The 17,631-nt window shown below is 48.4% G+C and overlaps 1 protein-coding gene across 7 annotated transcripts in view; it reads right to left on the bottom strand.

Annotated features, from left to right (window-relative positions):
- The window catches only part of KCNT1 (potassium sodium-activated channel subfamily T member 1), a 91,957-nt gene that overhangs the window by 55,389 nt on the left and 18,937 nt on the right, over positions 1–17,631 (bottom strand). The gene's annotated exons all lie outside the window — the stretch shown is intronic.

A 17,631-nucleotide genomic window follows, 5' to 3' on the forward strand; every position in this document is an offset into this window, starting at 1 on the left:
GTTAGCGTTTAGAAAAGGGGAGAGCATCTCCCTCACAGCCCAGGGCTTCAGAAACTGCCCAGTGATGGGCAGTCGTGCCCTGCAGCTTCCCTCCCAGCCCGTGCACTGAGCAGCGCCTCTGCCAGCCCCAGCACCCTGCTGCTCCGACTGCTGGGGGGCTCTCCCGGTCCCCCCACAGGTACACCCTGGTCCCCGCAGATGGATGTAACTTGCAAACAAGTCCCCTCTTGGCTAGCCTTGGCAGATCCCCTTGGCCAAGTAACTCCCCAACTCCCCGGAGAGTTGGCAAGAGCCATTACATAACTGCGAGGCAAGAGCCTCGCGCGCTGAATCCCAGAACTGTCATCGCAGCCTTTGCAAACCCATTTTTACCTCTCTAAGTGTGGCTCATCAGCGACGAGCATGAAAGCTGCAAACCCAGTATGTTAACTTAGGACTGCTTAGCAGGGAGGAGAAGAAATAGAGCAGACCCGAGCAGATGCTAAACAAATACCCCTACAAAGCCACGGGACTTTCAACAACAGTTTCCTATTTCTATGGTGCATTTTACATGCTTACAAGCAGAGCAATGAAACCCTGAAGCTTTACAGTGACTCTTTCGAGTCACTCTTCCCACTCTTAACAAAGCTGACGACAGGTTAAAATGGCTGGAGGAAAAAGGGAAGGTATCTGTACACCTGCCACAGCTGCTCAAGCCAGTGAGGAACTTAAAAGCCCTTGGGTAAAATCTAAATATACGTTGGCAAGGGAAGCATGAAAATTCTCCAGGCAGAGCACATCTGATGGCCGAGTCACTCTTCCAGGTGAGTACATAACAGGATCACCATCCGCTTCCCAAGATCTAATGAGACCAGCGTGGGGGTCCTCACCCCAGCAGAGCCGGCAGCCTGTGCCCGCAGGGATGGGCAGCGCTCTCCAGAGCATGAGTCAGCCCCGGCACTGCCCAGGGAGGCAGAGCAATGCGGTGAGCAGGAAGGAAGGCAGCAGTGCTCAGAGAAGGTGGCAGGGCAGGACCCAAACCCAGCCAGGAGGAGCAGAGCCCTCCTGGGCTCCCCCAGGCACAGGGCTTGGGGCTGGCAGAGCTGTGTGCCAGGGATGAGCAGGCTGGGTGACTGCCCTCAATTGCCATTAGCTGCAATTTATTGCCTCCCAGCTGTAACTATCTGCACTATAAATGTTTATTACTCTAAGCGTTTGTGCAGTATTTTCCCCCCATGAATGTGAAAACACCTTGTAAACATCCCTCGGTACCACTCACTATCCCCAGGAGAGGCAGGGCAGGAGAGGTCCCCGCGCCCAAGCTGTCGGTCAGGAGGAGGCAGTGAACCCACCTCACGTGGCGTAATTACCGTGGCAATTCTTCAACTTCCCCCCAGCCTTTCCAATGCCCGAGCCCCGCGGCTCCCCTCCGAGGCCAGGACCTTCCCCTTGCCGCCCTCCTTCTGCAGGTGGCTGAGCCACGACCCGGAGAAAGGCAAGGGGTGCTCTGAGCACCCTCGGCCAGCGGCTAAGGGCAGGACGGACAGCCGCAGCGCGCTCGCCCCTGCTCCTGCGGCACGTTGCCCCGTAACGCACGGCTCCAGGGGACACCCTGCTCCCCTGGGACTCGCCTCGGCTTTTCCCACGGGATACGACAGGCAGCAAGAGCTGAAAAAGTGCTTTGTGCCTCCCCACGCAGGCTCTCGCCAGCCCTCCAAGCACTGGCTATTTCCAGCTCAGCAGCAAAGTGCCTTCAGGAGCCGGTGACGCTCCGGATGGAGACACACTACGGCGTTTAATGAGCTGGGAGCACAGGCAGCTCGCTCGCTGCTGCAAAACACCTCCCAGAGCTCCCCAGCAGAGCTCGCCAGGAAGCAATTTCACAGAGACTTTCAAAATGCCAAAGTGAGTCCTACTTTTCAGTTTTAAAGGACTCGGAGCCTTTTTTGCGTGACATTTTTGTGGCAACTTTGTTACTGAAATATTAGAGTTCTAATGAAATGCTCTGTTAAACTGCAGAACAGTGTTTACTTATTAAATGGCTCTAAGAGTTTCTGCTTAAAATGCGGAGTATTTTAGCATCTAAAAACCTTCTTAAAACTTTTATTCTTAGGTTGGGGTTTTTGTTTGTTTTGAAAAAAGATTAATCTTCAAAGGAGAAGCTTAGACTTTGCGACTCTCCGTCAGCTCTGCCAACTGAGTCCCCCTCCAGGGGCACTGGATCGCACTAGGTACCATTTGCCATACGTTTCCCATTTCTGATGCCATTCATTTTGTAATACATTATATAAGATAGAGAAAACGGCAAGTCCGTATACAGAGAAATTCACAGCGTGCTGCAGAATTGAGGCATGAACTCCATGGAGCCTGTGACAGCCTCATCATGGTGTGTGGGAAGGACTAGCACAAGGGGTTGTACCAGACCATTGCTCTTCAAGTACATTTCTTATTTTAACTTCAATGAGAAAAAAATTTGCTTACCAATCAATAGTGTGCTGTAGCTGAAAGTTCTGCCATGCGATAGGAGCCTCTGCCAGCAGGTGATGTGCAACACCCAAGTTAAAGCTCATGCCGCGCCCAGACACCGTTGGGGATCTGACAAACAGGGTCTCTCCATTTCTTCTTTCAGCCAAAAGCAGGGCTCAGCATCAAGACAGTAGAAGGGAAAGAAAGGTTTCTTGTGTACTGCTCGGGCCATGCAAACCACTGCCACGCTCCTAAAGCCCTAACACAGCATTTATGCAATGGTGAAGGTCTTTTTCAATGTTGGGTATCTACCCACTTTGTGTACTCTGAAATAAATGAGTCAAGTGTGCAGACAACTGTGTTAAACACCATGTCCCTGATGGAAGAGGCCCCAGGGGCCTAGTCTGCCCCAAAAAGCCCCTGAAATTCTCCCCAAAGGAGATGAGCGCTGCTGTACGCGTGCAAGCTCTGTGCTGCCTTCTGCCGAGCACACCCGGTCAAGAGCAAAACATGAACTAAAGCCACAGAAAAGGATTATAAAGTCAGGTTATTATACAACGTTGGTCTTATCTGCTCATCAGCTTCTGGTTCAACTCCCATCACCAAATCATCCGTTGGGAAGGGAATATCCGCTCCAGGAGTCGGTCTGACAGCAGATGCTATTTCATGGATGCCGGGTCCTGACTGCCTCATACATTTAAAGTAAAAAGCACACTTTAAAAAAAAACCCGTCCTGGCCTGGTCTCATATGAAGACACACAAAAATAAAAAGGAACAGGCCTCCTTAAAGACTGAATTGCAAACACCATCCTCTCCATTTATATTCATTCTGGCCAGGCAGAAGCTTTTAGGAGGAAAGATTGTTTAATAAACAGACATTTATAACAAGTGTCTGATCTTGCAGCCTCATCATCTGCAAAAAGAGTCCATTAAACCAAGTGAGAAACTCTCTGATCATTAAGAGTGTTTAATGGGATCAAGATTAAATTATATCATGATTGTGTTAATATCTGCACCAGCAGGTTCAGTTGTACTCCTTTCTCTCCCTAAGACCTGGGAGTGGGAAACAGAGCAGCTTAAGGGGAAAAAAAGGCCTTAAAAGGTGGGGTAATTGTTCTACCTCTCAGAAAAGCAGCCATCGGGGCCGCAAAGCTGATCTCAGCACTCTCCCGCGCTCACTAATACACAGTGGATCAGCAGCACCCTCTGTGTCTCTTGTGAATCATCCTCCTCCAAAAGAGGAAGGGGGATCACACCAGCACATAAAAAGCACCCACAATGCTGACTGACACCCAGCCAGTCCCCGAGCAGCGATCGCTGTCCCCCGGCCAACTTCCCCCAGTTTATATACTGAGCACGATGTCATATCACAGAATCACAGAATCATTAGGGTTGGAAAAGACCTCTAGGATCATCAAGTCCAACCGCCACCCCAACACCCCCAGGCCTCCTAAACCATGTCCCCAAAGGCCATGTCTGCACATTGCCTGAACCCCTCCAGGGATGGTGACTCCCCCACCTCTCTGGGCAGCCCTTTCCAATGCCTGACCGCTCTTGCAGTAAGGACATTTTTCCTAATCTCCAACCTAAACCTCCCCTGACGCAGCTTGAGGCCATTTCCTCATGACATGGAATATCCCTTTGGCCAGCTTGGGTCAGCCCTCCTGGCTGTGCTCCCTCCCAGCTTCTTGTGCCCTTGCCCGCTGGCAGAGTATGGGAAGCTGAAAAGTCCTTGACTTAGTATAAACACTACTTAGTTTGTTATCACATTATTCTCATGCTAAATCCAAAACCCAGCACTACACCAGCTACTAGGAAGAAAATTAACTCTGTCCCAGCCAAAATCAGGACAACATGCCAGCACAGGGCTTCCTTCAGCAGCATAGCCTTGCTACGCAAACGATGGCTTCGGAGTTACTTAATTAACCTTTTGGGCTTAACATGAAGCTGCTGCACAGCTCTGCCAGCCGGGACTCCTTCATAAAGCTGGACAAGGCATGTGCCTGGGTGTTGGAGAGCAAGCTTTGGGACTGATAGCTTGGCTTTGCTCTTTTTCATAGTTGTTGGGTTTGTTTGGGTTTTTTTAACTCATACCATTGGGAAGGCTTCTGCCCTTCGTACACGTGCAATGTCTTTTGCACGTCTGTAAGCAGGAATATTTGTACTGCCGAACCCTGGAAGGCCGACCATTTCTTAGCCACAGTAAACTGCATCTGGCATTAAAACGCATTTACAAGTTCTTAGCAAGAAAGAAATATCTCCCATTAGAGACCATAACAAGAGCTGACTAGGAATTGTTTTTCCTCTCAATTTTAGCACAATAGCTACTGGCAATAAACCTCTCCATCAGCACTGGGCAGTCCTAAGTGCAGCTACTGTGTGGGAAGAATCTAAACAAAGTGACAATACTAAGCTTTAAAAGCACTTTGGAGAAAGATTAAAGGGAACAATTGTTGAATGTCAGCTCTGGAAGAGGCTGATGAGATGTAATGGCTCTTTGCATCACCATCTCTTCAACATGTAACACTTTCAGTGACCTGACAGATTACTAACTCCTCCAGCAAAGCCTTCCAGCTCACGGCAATCCCTGTACAACAGCTCTGAGGTGACAGTTTGAGAGATCCCCACTCTGCAATGAGACTAGAAAGTCCTTCTCCACATGGGAAAACCTCATGGTGCCGATTTACCAAGCTGGAACTGATGCCATGAGTCCAGGTCTGGAGGAACTTCAGACAAGCGGGGATGAAAGGGTGTATAGAGAAGATGAACATCCCCTTGCTTGCTTGCATGCAGGCGCATGGGCGAGCACACTCATGCACGTATGTGCATGCGAGCGCCTCCGGAAGGGTACGTCCCTGTGCCAGAGAGGTGGAGCTGCTCCAGATGACTGGAAAGACCAGTCTCAAGTCATCCAAAGTGGGAATTGAAGTGTCAGAAAAGGCCTTCACTCTCAGCACCGTGGGTGTAATTGCATCAAACTGTAATGAAGCAAATCCATCTTCAAAATCCAAGCTCAAGAACAGTGACTAAATAGCTTCCTCGAATAAATGTCTTTCCAGAGACCAGCTGTAACTTCTTGCTGAGAAATACGGGCACCACCTAATACCCATTTCTCTGTCCTTGAGCAAACAATGTGACTGTGCATTATAAATACCACACTAAATTAGCACACGAGTGTCCATGCCAATTATTTCAATTAAATTCTCTCCTAATAGCCAATTACTACCCATTTTATTAAATTAGAAATTTTCAAACAATACTCCCATACACGGCTGTTAGCCCAGATGCAATTATGTGCTTCACACGCGGACACATGGACCCTGGGCAAATGAGTTTCTTTCAGTCTCTGCAGCTCTCCCCACTCCCAGCCATGCAATCGCATCCATAGTTGGTCTGAAAGGAAAAGTTTTAGACAGCATTTTAGCTCTGAAAAACTGTACTTAGCACCCCTCTGCAGGAAACCTTTCTGTTTAAGCTTTTTTGCTCGCATACAAAATAGCACATTGCATGCAGTAAGACGGCCACTTTCAAATTATGCACCTCTAGGGGATTGATTAAGGCATTCAGAAATAATGCAGCATGGCTTGGCCAGATGCTTACGTCCTAACAGTAACAGTTACAAGACCAACTCAGCTGAACCAGCAGAAGACGTGAGACAATCCCTAAAGTAAAAGCGTTTGCTTCCTCTCTCTGCCTGCAGCAGGGCACAGGCTGCCTGATCCCTCAGCAAAAACAGAGACATCACGTCAGGACCAGCGATACCTGGCAGCGCTGGCTGAGCCCCAGCTACCCAAGCTCTGTCAAAACCCAAGTTACACGAGTTGCAAGGCCGAGCCTCGCTTATCAGACGGAGGCATCTGCGTCTCGCCAGAGCTGCTCGCCTGGCATCGCCCCTGCCTGGCCCCTGCTCAGTGCAGAAGGGGAAGGAGGTGAAATGCTCCCACCGCCCCTGCAGAGCAAGGCTCCGGGCTCCCGAGCAGAGGCAGGGGGAAGCTCAGAGGCTGCTCATTGCTAAAACCCAGAGAGCAGCCAAGGGAGAAACCAAAAAAACCTAGAAGAGAAGGCAGGGGCGGTGGCTCGAGGGTCAGCACAGCCTGGCAGCCTTTGCCCAGGAGGGACGGCGATGCCCTGCCACCCGCTGCCGACAGCTCCCACCTTCAGCCTCCGCATGTGCAGGAGCAGGATTCCCAGTGCTCCCAGGAGCTCTCACTCCATGAATCTCAGGGGTGGAAAAACACCTGCTTTTGGCAAAGGCCTGCCTTGCTCGTAAACATTTAGCTGGTGGATTTTTTTCTGTTTTCTGACAGGATAACACATTTCTCAGCGATGTCACTTCTGCCCACAGGATGGCAAGGTCTCAAGCTGACATTTGCTAAACATCTTCACCACCTGCTCCCCAGAAACGTTGCTCTCTCCTAGACAGAGGAGACATTTTTCTTGACAGCTCCTGCCATCGGGGAGCTAGCACATACTCTGTCACCGAGCCATGGTGTTTGCACTTCGTGCTCCAACTGCGGCTTGGCACCCCAGCAACGGGTGCTGGATTCACACGGACCCACGGCCAAGGCTCACAGAGGGCTGGCCACTCCAAAGCAGCAGCACAGCACTTGGAAAGGCCAATTCCCAAATATATCTGCTTGTATTGATCTGAAGTCAGAAACCAATTGCAGCAAAGCTCAACCCAAGCAATGGCTTTGCTAATAGTCGCCACTGGCGTAGCAGGAACGGATATGAGACATGCAGAAAGGCTCGATGACTCTACCTTCAGCCCAAAAAGTAATTGCTCCCTGCCTAAAGGTAGCTGCTAAATTTGCAGAGCAACACTCCCGCTCCTGCGGGAGCCTGCGTGGGCTGCAGGAAGCGCGGCAGAGTCACTAATCCAAACACAGCCGCTGTAGTACCGGCACTCGCTCCGCAGCCTCCCCGCCACACTCCCCCACGGTTCCTCCCCGAAGGCGCCGCAGAGTCGCTGCCGTGCCGATCTGCGGCGCTCGTGGATGGCAGCTACATGAGCCCGTCAGGCAGAGACCAGGACTGAGCAGCGCAGAGCCTGAACAAGCTGCGGAAGGCCCCACAGGAGCCACGGCCTGCAAAGCGGAGAGCATGGGTGCTCACCACACAGCAGAAATCGCCACCCAAACTTACCAAAATCCAGCAGATCTCAGTCTGTTCCCAGTGTTGCAGGAGAGGAACAAGCCCCAGCCCCGAGCAAGGAACTCATCACAGCCCTCTGCAAACCAGGACTAGGAAACACCCAGCGCGAGAAGAGCAAGCAGTGCGTGAGGAAGGGGGGGATACAACCTGTAGATCTGCATTAAACTCCAAGAGTTTCAGGGCCTGTAGTGAGGATGACAACGGCACCTTCCACGGGACCCTCACACGTCCCCAGGCAGGATCAGGCTGGGTGGAGGATCTCAGCCTCCAGCCTCAGCTAAGCTGCTGTTGCAGGGAGAGCACAAGGACTGTGCCCAGACAAAAGACACGGACATACACCCTCCACACACCCCCGCACCTTACAGACAGCGTATCCAGCATCTCACGTGCAAAAACACCACACCAGTCAGCTTTGTGCAAAGATACAGCAAAAAGCTAGAAGACAGGTGACAGTGAAGTGTCCTGGAGAGAATAATAAAATCACAGTTTTGTCCTGGGTTTGGGGAGCTTTGTTGGATTGGAGTCATGTTTGTGTTGTCCTCAAGAGGGCTCTACCACAGTATCATGAAAAAGCAGCAGCAAAAATCATCTGTGACAAAGAAACTGTTGACAACAGTAGGCATGAAATCCAGCTCAGTAAACCGTTCACAGTGGGGCACAGAGGTCCGGAGGTCAGACACCGGGCAGTCCCGCACGGGTCAGGGGAGCGATGCCACGCGGGTGAGAAAGCATCTTGTGTCTGAGATGGACACCCCCATGCAAGGGAAGGAGGGTTGCATTGGCCACAGTGAACACCTGCACTCTTCTCCATCCATCCCTTGCAACACCCAGCACCCCGTGCAGGGACACAAATCCCTCCCTGGGCGGCGGAAGGATGCTCTGCTCCCCGAGGGCTTGGCGCTGCTGCTCACACCGCAGCTGGGAGCGGCTCCAACGCTGGGGAGCCAGGGGAGCTTCGGTTCCAGCCCGCCGGAGCGTGCCGAGGCGCACAGCAGCCCAGCGGCACGCTGCCACGAGGCAGCCAGCACCTCACTAGTGCCCAACTTTGCAAGCAGCAGTTGCACACTGAGGAAAAGCAGGTTATTGCTGAACCAACATGTTCAGGTACAAGACCAACCCTCACACTGGTTTTTAGCTCACATCGAACAGGACTTTAATAAATCAAAACAGTAACTCTACGAAGGGAAGAGGTGAATGAACCTCTTGGCTTCACCAAGGAGACAGCTCGCTGCACGCATCCCCCCTCTCGCCACACTTCAGTCTTTCGCTCTTGAAGCAAATCACTTATCTCACCCATTTAATTCATTGCCATTTCACTATTTACATTACCCAGCTGACCCCACAAGCTACCCATCTCACGGCTAATGGGCTCGCTCAGCATATGCTGTTAGCCTCAGCCTTCAGCACAATTCCTCCTTCCTTCCTTCCTTCCGTCTAGCTGCGCCCACGTCCTGGCCCAGCTCTAAACTCTCGAAGGCTGCGGCCATGGCTACTTGTACATCATGCTGCGTGTATATGCACACCCACACAGCTGCTGCAAAAAAGCAGCCAGGGGAAAAACAACGATGGCATTGGATTGGAGAGAGCGTGAGCAAGCTGCACCCTCTGCATTGCAAGATGGATCCTAATCAATGGGGAAAATATTGTAGAAAAACACCGGGGAAAACACGCCTGTGTGCAGGTATCCTCGCACGCAGCAAATACCACCTGACTGCAGAAACTTTTGCTCCTGAAATAGGGGTTTTGCAGCCAGCACGTTGGAACTGACCACAGTGATTGCTTCGGAGGATGTCACGACCCCGATATGTTTCGCCTGTCTGCAGGCTTTGCTTTACAGCTTCCACTCACAAAACACTGCTTCTATGTCCTGTTTTACTGTCAGCAAATAGCACAGCCCCAGACCATCTCTTGAAGAAAGATGACCAGAAGAGAACCAGGTGGTCTATTCTTAGGAAGAAGACATAAGCAAGACCATGCAATTGTGGCCCCGGTGCAAGTCTAAAGCTGACTCAAGGCTCCCGCAGTTCTTCCAGAAAGTGGTGGATGGCCCTTGCAGAGCACACCTGCCCCTGCAACAAATGTCTGATGTAGTGTTAGAGCAGAAAATAACTCATTAAAATGCTTGCAGGTTAACATAACTGTTGCAAAGCATTGATCCACCCATTACTACAGGCTTCCTGCTTGAAGGGACAAGTTTCCCAAGAGATTTGGAAAACATGCCCTTTTTTTTTTTTATTTAATCTGCTAGCAACATGCCAACATCCACAACCTCTCTGTCCCACCAAGATTTAAGCCCTGTATTTCAACTCTGTCACCACAAACTCTTTAATCATCAGTTATTTGTTTTCTAGAAGAATTGAAGGGGTGATGCTGCAGCCTACACAGAGCACCCACAGCCCTGGAAACCTCCTTCCAGGCCTCTGGCTACACAGGGGAGATTTTAAGACACCCACAATGAGGTTGCAGGGACAGGACAGGAGGGCAGAGGCTGCTGCGTCCCCACAGACCTTCACCCCCAAGGAGCTGCATTCCCCAGCAGGTTGGAATTTGATTGTCCCCCTGCAGTAAAACAGCCAGCCGTGAATTTGCTAAAATGGCAACTAAATGCTCCACAAAGAAAGAAAATAAGGTCATGATGGCAGATGAAATTCAACATTATCATTTTATACAAAGTGTGATGGAGCATCATAATCTAAACTCTGAACTCTCTGAAGTATCAGAAAGAATGGAAGATGAAATTATTTTTATTGCAGCAATGCAGCAAATTAGTAGATTAATAATAGAAGAAATCTCCAGATTCAGGGACTTGGAGGCTGGTGCTGCTGAGCCCTGCGCTGCCCAGCAGCCTGCGCTGCCAACCCCTCGCGGGCAAACTGCGGCCAGCACAGTTCTGTAGGCAGCTGGCAAGAGATCTGTACGGTGCTTATGTGACCCATTCACTGAGCTGTCAGACAGGAGGAATATGAGGTATTTTCTTTGCAGATTAATACCTACATCTTTCCTACGGGTGCAAGCAAGTGCCCGTGGAGCAGAGGCAAATGCAGCATGGCAAGGAAATCTGCACTAGCTGCAGGGCTTCAGCAGGCAATGTGTTCACGTCTCTTTTGATAAGCAGAGCCGAAAACAGTACACAATAGAGAATTAATCCTATCTATTGGTGAAAATTCTCAGAAACAGAGATGTTTTGATTCAAATTTCAGGCCTTTTATTCCTCTCTCAACCCCTCAGCTGCATAGTCTACCACAAAATGAAGTCTCTGAGCTGCTATGCCTTATAGGAGAATGTACGGGGGGTGTCACTAACCCATTTATTTAGGCTCTGCTTGTGATATCTTTTACCCTGACCCACACAGGGGTCAATGGGAGGGCAGCTCATGCCCAAGCAGGGCCGGCATTAGGACAGGGCTGGCTGCAGGAGGCAGCGATGGTGAGGCAGAAGTTGAGCCCCCACCTCCCCCGAGGCAGCGAGCAGGGGATGTCTGAGCTCCGACGCTCTCTGCACGCAGTCAGTCACTGAACAGGTTGTGCAGAGGAAAAGGAATGAGCACCACCTTCAGAACAGCAATAAATTGTTTCCCTTGGGAACAAAGATGCAACTGTGACGAGATAAAGCGGTGGTAAAACACAGCAGAAAAATTTAATGCATCCTCTGCAATTACAGCTACAGCTGCCAAGTTGTTTCTCATACTGTCACTACAGCAGTGGTGACAGCTTCGGTCTCAGCCTGACCTTCCACCCTCACCCAAGGCAACGGCAACACTCCCGTTGATTTCTGCAGGCACGGGGTTTTGCTGCGATGACAAATACCATCATTTCTTCCCCAGGTCTGTGGGCACAGACTCATGTTCATGATACTTCCCTGGTGGAAAAGGGACCCACATCCCTTGTAGATCTGTGCCAAGATCTTACACGCAACCAAGCTTCTTCTGCTGGCTCGCATGTGAATTCTGTTCTCTGCTCTTTACCAGCAAGTTAAAGCAGCCGTCCATCTGAGCGCTGGAGCTCCAAGAAGCCCCGGGCAGAAGGGTGCACCAGGGCCATGCACAGCTGGAGCAACTGGCAATGTCCCCCCCCGGGCTTCAGCCTCACACCTGGAACACGTGGAAGAAGATTTGCCCTAGTTAACCATGGTACGACCCAAGACTCCAACATTTTTTTATGCCGCTCTGCACTCCATTTCTTCAGTTTCACTGCAGGAAACTTTTCAATGAGGACTTTCTGCATGTCCTGTACAACTGGTTGAGGGGAGTAAAAATGTTCATTTTGCCAACGTGTTTAATTTTCCCTCAGTAAGGCCAATGTCAGCCAGGCAGGTGCTCCCCTGACAGCGTGCCCACCTCACAGAGCACCTGGAGACCGAGCACTTACTGCTGGGTTGTGAGGGCTGTCGCTCCTGTCCATGGCCCTGCCCTTCCCCTTTGCTCTTGGACACAACATAGGCCAAAAAGACAGATCCTGAACTGGTGTAAGTCTCTGCTGGGACCACACCCACCGCTCTCAGCAGGGACGTGGTCCTCTGCCACCCCTGCTCATGCTTTCCCTTTCACTTGGACAGGTACTTTCAGGTAACTTGAAATGCTACATTTTTTCCCTTTCAAGCCCATCCTCCCAGTAAATCAAATAGAAACCAAAGTGAAAGTAAATAAACCAAAAAATACACCAGGGAGGGATGGAAGTTTGAGCCCATAGTGTTAAATTGTACTAAACAAATGAAAATCAATGTTTTTCTTCCTTTTCATCAGGGCACAGCTGGACACAGTGCAGCACTCCAGGGACACCTCCACTCACTCCACCAGGCTGCAACGTGCACTTAGTTGTGTTACTAGCAAGGGTCCATTACTGACAGTAAAAGCAATATGCCTGAAAAAGAGTAATGACTTTTTTTTAAATAATATAATAGATATAATTATAAAAGTAGTGCATATCTTTTCTCTACACTACTACTTTCATAACTTTCCTAATATTCCTGCTGATGGCTAGGGGTTCCTGCCTTAAGACGAATACTGAAAAGATCACCAATACCTACAAGGAAATATCCATTTAAAACACTCTGAACAGCTCTTCAATTAAGACACCGCATTAGTAATCATCACTGCAGCCTTTCAGAACAACTGGAAAAGCAAACCACAATTAAGAATGTTATGTATCATAAAAAGAAAAGTAAACCTATACACACAGGAAAACCCAAACCCTCTTTATAAAGCTGTCCCAACGTGCTCTTCATCCCTGCGGAGCCTGCCTGGAACTGAGCTGAGGATCGCAGCAGCGATACATGTTGATTTTGCCTCTGATAAGGGAGGGACCCGCTGCAGCCACCTTCACTGAAGACGACCCGGCCGCCCAGGACTGCAGATGCCTTGGTTATTATTCCATGCAAGGTGGCAAATGGGACGGCAGCAGATTTAAATATGCCAACACCCTGCCCCAGGTGCTTTTTCTCTACCCTGCTATAAGCTCTGCTAGTGGAGACTGAAGGCACCATGCTTAAGAAGAGCCGTGCCGGACGACTGGAGGCCTGGGATGCCCCTGCCCACTCATTCAGAGAGCAGGAATAAGCCCCATCAGAGGAGGGCAGCGTGTCCAGTCTGCCCCCCATAAGCTCTGGCACTCCCAGCTGGCAGCTTCAACAACTTAGATGGCACCCAGGGACCAAATTCGGTCTTGTCCACAGTCTTGGCTGACACAGCAGAGCTGTAGGCATCTACTGTGGAAAGAGCTATACCAGTACGTGTCACCTACCCAGCGCGTCGCGCTGCCTGGCTCAGGAGCAGGAGCCCACGCGGAGCAGCAATCACTCCAGCCGGGAGCGGGGTTACTGCTGCAGGCTGGCTGAGCTTTAAGGAGTAGGCACTTGCTTGTGTGCTGTCAGACAGAAACTTTCTGACAAAGCATTGACTCAGGAGAACAGCCTAATCCAATTAATAAATGTTTTGATTTTGCTTTGCCAGGTGGCAAAAGCAGAGGAGAAGCAATTCAATTCAAGTGGTCACACAGGCACGCTGAAGTTTCTGTTTCAGATCCCACCTTCTTCACCAGTGTTATTTATTACTCGGTTTGGAGCTGGGCTCAGGTATCGCACCTGAGACTGAGTCACCCCTTGGGAGATTCTACACAAAGGGGTGGTGTGCAGTTGGGTCTTAACACTCTCACTGAGAGAGTGGGTATTAGACAATAAATATCTTCATCCTGCTTCCACAAGCAAGGGGTCAAACTGCTGGGAGATGAAGAGCCCTTGCCAGAGGAATTTTGCGGCACACAGGCGTCAGAGCTGGATCCCCTACATCCAGGTACAAACTGCCACAAGCGCAGATGGTACAGCCTGAACAGACATTGCAGTCCAAACCTAAAATATTGGTCGTTACCTCACCATCATGGAAATAAATGTCTCTAAACTTCTGGATGCAAACTGGAATTTTCAAATTAGCATCTGCATCTTCCAAATAAAATGAGAAAAATTGCCAATTAAATCAAATGGCAATGAAGCAGGGATTCAGCCGCAGACACATTCAAGGAACCTGACAGAGGGACACAAAGCTGCTCAGATCCATTAATGTGATGATGCATTTGATGAGGAAGTCACTTGGAGCATGTTAGCATGAAAACTGCAAGGATAAGGTCCTGCAAGCCTGATATTTCAACACTACATTTGCTTGTGCCAAGTATAATCCAACCTATGATTTAGAGCCACCACTCAGTGACAAATTCAAGAGAAAAAGACCAGATGTCAGTTAGGAGACAAAGAAGTTTTCAAAATCTGTCTAACCTGGAAGTAGAAACTTAAAAGAATTTGCCCCAGTTTTTAGAAGCCTCTTTTTTCCTGGTTATGCAACATCTGAAAATTCTTTTATTTGAAACAGGAGATGTGATTCTGTGATTCTGTGATGTTAAAATTTTTATAGATATGTTGCTGAATTTGTCTGCACAAGCAGCTTTTCCAAACATCTTCATCCATCAAAATGATTCTTTGCTGATAATTAGCCTCAGAAAAATGCACTTAATCAAAGTCACATCCATTACTTCTTGCTACTGTAAATAGGACTGTGGCTTCTGACAACGATTTTCTGGAAAGTATTCAGACTATTTAAATTAGGCAAAAATAAGCTCCTAATGGCACTGCTCAGAGATACAGTTTAATTTTATTTATGGGCTTTTTTTATACATGCCCCAACCCAGTTGTCAGCACTGTCCAAGACAAGAGAATGAGGGAGATCAAAAACTGCCGTAGTCAGGACAGCAAAGATCAAAGGGATGCCACAGCTTGTGGTATAAAACAATATTTATCAATTCAGCAGATGTGCTTTCTCAGCTGCCTTCAATCAGCACATACCAGTATCACCTTAGAACAGAAGCGCCCCTTACAGAGCCCAAACTTGCAGCACCTATGGGATGCTGCGGGCAGCTCCTTCTCCCTTCCACCAGCACCCCTTGGCATTGCTCCTACACACAGAGGTACCATTGCACAGAGGATTCCCGAGACCAGAGGAGTCATGTGCCAAGCAGGTGAAAGGGCAGCCAGGCACAAGCAGTATTTGTGCCCCCAGGTCTTCACCTTCTTTTTGTTACAGGCTCAACATCTTAAACTCTGCTTCTGCTGTTCTATTCTAGTGGCTCTGAATACTTTCACAGCAACAAAACTTCAGTGAGATAAGTAATGCAATCCTGCCCCAAGGGAGCAGAACTGATCTATTTTTCTCTCAGTATTGACATTGACAGAACCTTCCAAAAAGAAGGAAAGCAACTTCTCAACCAGACATGACTTATGCCAGATAAGCAAGTGAGGCAACTGCAAGGTTCCCAAAGAGCTCCCCAAAGGAGAAATTACCTCCCAGTCCCTATCAGTCAGATTTATGCCCTGAGACAGCAGTATGTATCCTCTGGAAATTTAGAGCTGAACGGCACTTAATCCTGTTTCTATAACCTAAAGATCTGCCTCACAAAAATGTCAAGCATGGTATTTAAACACAGTTGCACTGCATTGAAATACAGCTAAGCCCAAAGCCTTCCAGATGCCTCGTGGTAGTGAGTTCCAAAGATGAATAAGAAGATGCTGGAAGGAGCACTTCCATTTGACAACTCTAGATCTGCTTGTCATTAGGCTTTTCTCTCTCTGTTGCACAAATCCACTTACCTCCCCCATTCCTTTTCCAGTCGGTCTTTTCCTATTTGCTTCCCGGCTGATTTATTACCATCCTCCACACAACGTTCAAAGCATTATTTTAATTCTCATGTCAATCAGTCTACCTGCCAAAGAGCAAGCCCTACTTAGACTGACTGTCTTCACCTTTTGCATTCTAAAAAGTGAATTAGGAGCAGCCTATTTTACCTATTCCGCTTCACATTCACTGATCAGTTCTTTCAGTTCCATGGGTTGTCTGCCTCTCTCCTCCTGCTATACCACAGCTCTCTAATTATCTACTTGTTCCAGCAAGCTCTCATCCCCTCAAGCTCCAGCGTTACCTCATTCTCTTACCTCGGTCCAGTGCTGGTGTCTCTTCAGCATCCTCTGTGACGAGGATGGATTAATACATCTCTAACAGAAGTGGTTCTAATTCCCCAGAAACAGTGAAACCCAGATTCCCCTACGGCCTCCCATCCATTTAGTCTTCTGCTGACCCCAGAAACCTCCTCACTTTCATCAGCACACTATCATTCCAGGGGAGTTTTTCAAATGCAGATATTTGAGACACCAATGTTTTTAGCATTGCTTTTATAAATAAATGAGATATTTAGTGCGATAAGTGTTTTCCTTCAGAGTTACATATGTAAGTCCAATGAGCTCTATTCTACCACTCACAGTTCCCCATACTGTTTACGTGGGGGAATTTTCCTCAGCACATTCCTGTCAGTGCTGCAACAAAGCACTTCAAAGCACATCTTTGAGCTGCTTAGTATTTATAAGCACAGCAAAGCCAAAAAGGCTTTCTGCTTTTCTTCTGCTAGCCTCCATCAGCTCTTTATTCAGTTGGTTTGGAACAGACTAATCTACTAGTCATAATTACTCCAGCAAGCTTGCTTCATCTAAAGGTTCCAGCCTCATTAATGACTTGGACTGAAACTGAGGCCTAACAGCAACGTTTCCAAGCGCCTACAGCAGTGGCTCACCTCGACTCCCAGTGAAGTCAAGCAGACTACAGGTGGATAGCAAATGTGTACTCATAGATTCGCATTCCCAAACATACTGTGAAGGTTTCAGTATTTTTCTAGATGAAGGGGAAAGTCAAACAACTAACGATCGCAGCACATAAAGCCAGTGAAACAAAGACATCTTGAGAAACAAGGCTAGTGAATTCAACAAAATAATCCAAAGTATCTCCACACTAAAATTGAAGACACATTCTGAATCAGAAACACTCAAATCTAGATGAAAATGAAGATTAAGGGGTATACCAGTGAAACACAGAAAAAACCTAGTATGCAATTGCCATCTTCTGTATATCAGGTCCATGCAAATACTTAAATATGCAAACTGTTAAAACTCTAAAGTTCAAACTTACCCAAATGTGCCTTATCATAACCATTCTGAAATCCAGACATATTCTGCAGCAGGAATTTCCTATCAACCTTATGCCATAAAACTATATTAATGTTTAAGTGCCTCTTAAGGAAATCCAGGCTTTAAAATCTTGAGGATCACAGACTCAGTTTCAAGACAGATCAATTCTTACACTGCTATAAAAGTTCAGAAGACTTATTTAGAACATTTGCAAACCCCACGTTCTCAAAGTCAAATTCACTTTTATTTTTGTGTGACACTTGTACACAGTAAAAAAAAAAAAATCTTTTAACACAGATGCAAAAAAGCCTTGGTGCAGGCGCACCAATACACAGCAGCTAGCCAAAGGCTAACTCACCAGCAATTGAAGGGGTCTTTTCAACAAGAGTTACACCTCTCTCTCTGCATACATCATGCAATTAGTTGTGGGGGGAGATTACAATCTTACTGACTCCCCATTAGCACTGTAGCTCCATGATTTTTATGATATGAACACAGTTAAAGGGAGGCTTGCTCTTGTTCTGCTTCATTCAACTGCTC

The sequence above is a fragment of the Phalacrocorax aristotelis genome, chromosome 17, assembly GCF_949628215.1.
Source record: "Phalacrocorax aristotelis chromosome 17, bGulAri2.1, whole genome shotgun sequence".
Lineage (NCBI taxonomy): Eukaryota > Metazoa > Chordata > Aves > Suliformes > Phalacrocoracidae > Phalacrocorax > Phalacrocorax aristotelis.